The sequence below is a fragment of the Arvicanthis niloticus genome, chromosome 22 (assembly GCF_011762505.2).
Source record: "Arvicanthis niloticus isolate mArvNil1 chromosome 22, mArvNil1.pat.X, whole genome shotgun sequence".
Lineage (NCBI taxonomy): Eukaryota > Metazoa > Chordata > Mammalia > Rodentia > Muridae > Arvicanthis > Arvicanthis niloticus.
Genome location: NC_133429.1, coordinates 40,679,699 through 40,683,002, shown reverse-complemented (window position 1 = coordinate 40,683,002; position 3,304 = coordinate 40,679,699).

Here is a 3,304-nt window from a genome sequence, read left to right as displayed (position 1 = left end):
TTTTTTACTACTGCTATTAAATTCTATTCAGTTACAATTAATCCTTATGGCTCTCAATCTTGTCAGAAGTCTGCTAATAGTATATTTAAGTTTATGGCCGACAGAATTCCCAAAGCCTCTAACAGTTGACCCAAGATGGTTTCAGAAGACTTGGACACCTAGGAGATACAGCCTGGATTGTATGCGATGATACAGTCACTAACAAATGCAGTGGGCTAAACTGGATGCTCTGAGTCAAATGACTTGGCTAAGCCAAGGTAAGTCATTTCTCATGTCACACATATCCATTCCACAAAGAAAAAGCCCTGCGTCTTCTGCGCTTGGAAACCAAACTGACTTTGCCCAAGAGACTATGGAGACCACGGGAACTGTTGGCTAGTGGACTCTGTCATTTTTAAAAAATAATATATAACTGGTAGATTATTGTTTACTCTTTCTCAGACTTCTGACTACATTGACAGCTAAGCTTTCACAGATGTAATCTGTTACCTCATTACCTAAACTCAGTTTCCATCAATTAAATGCTTCATATTTCCTCTTCTTGCTATGCCACTGTCCTAATATTATCTGAGTTCCTATAAACTTGCCTAACTCTAATAAAACATTCCACTATATGATCCAGCAAAGGTTCATCTTAAAGACTGCTTATGTTATTAACTCATGCTGTTATCTTTTTTGTAAACTTATAAGCTACAGGAAACCCACTCAGATCTACCTTTCACGGACCAAATAGATGTCATCCAGATAAGTACATCTGCCTAAAGTTCCCACTTACTACCTATTCCAAAGGGTGGGATCCCTCTGGGTTTCAAATATACATCTTAGAAAATTTTTCTTTCTCCCAAATGTACTTAATCTTATTCCCTACATCTTGTCCAGGCACATCCAGAACAGCTCCAGAGAAGCTACCTCCAGATGCTCCATCTCCTGTCATATACACAGCTGCTTCTACTGGACCTGTTCCTTTTGACCTATCCTCAGATGGCTCCATAGACCCTGGACAGCAGGAAACAGCCAACCCTCCTAAGACTGGACAAACATCCCCCATATTCATTCTTCTAGGTTCCCCCTAGAGACACGTCACCCCCAATGCCAGCAGGAAGTAGCCAGATATCACAACGACCCTATTCCTGCTTCACTGTCACCAATTTCTAATTTTTCTTCTTTAATTAAACCAAAATGGGGGAATGTTAGTATTCTGTTTAAACGCCACCTCCACAGTTACCTGGCAACAGCCAGGTATGCTCCTCCCCACAGTTAGCTGGCAACAGCTAGGTAGGCCTGGCCCACTATAAAAGGGGCTGCTTGCCCCCTCCTTTCTCTCTTAATCTCTTGCTTTCTTTCCTCTAGCTTCTCTGTCCTCTCTCCCTTCCCCCCTTCCCTTCCCCCTCTCACCACATGGTCATGGCTGGCCTCTACTTCTCTGCTCCTCTACTTCTCTTCTTCCTCTCTCTCTTCTTCCGTCTTCTTCCATCTTCTTCCCCCCACCTTTGCCCTATCTCCTGAATAAACCCTCCCCCCCCAACCGTTGGTCTATTGTAAGCTGTGCACCGTCTAACAGTAACAGCTACTGGGATTTTCAGGAGTCCTTTGTGTTTCTGGGAAATCAGGATTCCCCCCTTGGGGTTCTTAGATTCAATGAAAGAATTGAAGAATGGACTCAAAAGGAAACTCAAGGATAGTGTGTTATTGGTGCTTTTCAAAAAAGTTCCCCAGGCAGGCAACTGTAAGTCCCTGAGGCTGCCTAGAGAATGTAGGAGAAAAAGGGGTGGGGGTGGAGGGGGGAAGCTCTGATATTTGAGTGGGAGGAAACTTTAGAAAGAGCATGAAAATCCAAAGAACGGTGTGGGGTGTGTGTGTGTGTGTGTGTGTGTGTGTGTGTGCTCACACATGTGTACACAGCATGTACACAGACATAGGCACACTTAGGGCAGTGGTTCTCAATCTATGGGTCGCAATCCCTTTGGGGGGTCTAACAACCCCTCCACAGGGGTCACATATCGGATATCCTGCATTTCGGGTGTATAGTACAATCACTTTATGTGTATCCCTGACTAACACACAAATAAATGAGACTCTGATTGGCTATTTTATTTGGCTTTGACAGGGAATTCTCCCTAATCTTCTCTTCTAACTGCTGGCCTGGCTACCTTCCCAGCGGTGTAACCCCAGATATTTGCTGTCTCTCCTGACCGCATACTCATGGTCTTTCTCCTCTCATGACGGCTTCCTCCTCTCCCCTCATTCTTCCTCCTTCTCCTCCTTGTTGCCCACCCTGCTTCTCCACTGCCAACCAGATAACTCAAAACCCACCTACCTTAATCCCTCCAGTAATTGGATATAGCCAATTTTATTTTAACCAGTAGTTTTAAATCAAGGAACAAGGTTTGCACAACAAAAGCTTGTAAATGTGAGAATTCACTCTAGGCCTAGACTTTCAGGATACAGAATTTAGCATTAGACACACAGCAAAAGACCTGACCTCAGCACCGCCACTAGAATAAGATTCATAATAGGAGCAAAATTACAGTTATAAATTAGCAAGAAAAATCATTTTATGGTTGAGGGTCACCATAGCATGAGGGACTGTATTAAAGGGTAGTAGTCTTAGGGAGATTGAGAACCACTGGCTTAGGTACTAGTTAACATCTAAAAGAAAGAAACAGAAGAAAGGAAAAGTTGCACTTTCCTGTGTTAAAGTGAAGAAAATGGGCAGGCCAGTCAAAGCTCATGGCTGCTCAGCCTGTGGGGTCTGCACTAGGGACCATATTTCTGGGAAGGAAAAGTATAGTGTCTCATTAAAAGAATAATTATTCTACCCATGTGTTTGTTTGTTTGCTTGCTTGCTTGTTTTGGTTTTGTTTAATCAAGGCTTAAGATGAAGCTTAAGACTTCCTTGGGATAGTCTCACCCTCTTGAGAGTAGGTCTCTTAACTAGGTTATTGACCTGGTCCAATTAGAATGTTAAGAGATCACCAAAGCCAGATAATCTCTTCTTGACCAGAAGGAGTTTCCCCTAATACCCTTTACTGCTACTATAACATACCTGTCATTTTAAAATCTCCCACTGCATATTGGCTATTGTGCTGTGCAATAGGAGGTACACGTTAGTTCTTCCAAAAACCTTGTAAGGATCTGTATTATGCGCCTAATTCCCATGATAGGAAATTTAGGCTGTATGAAGTTGATTGATTAGGTTAAATCCACACAACCAGAAAGTAGCTGGAGATGCATCTTCTCAGACTCCTTCTCGTACCTCTGTCAATTTCCTGCCCATGAGCAGATCTTAACAATGGCTCCACTC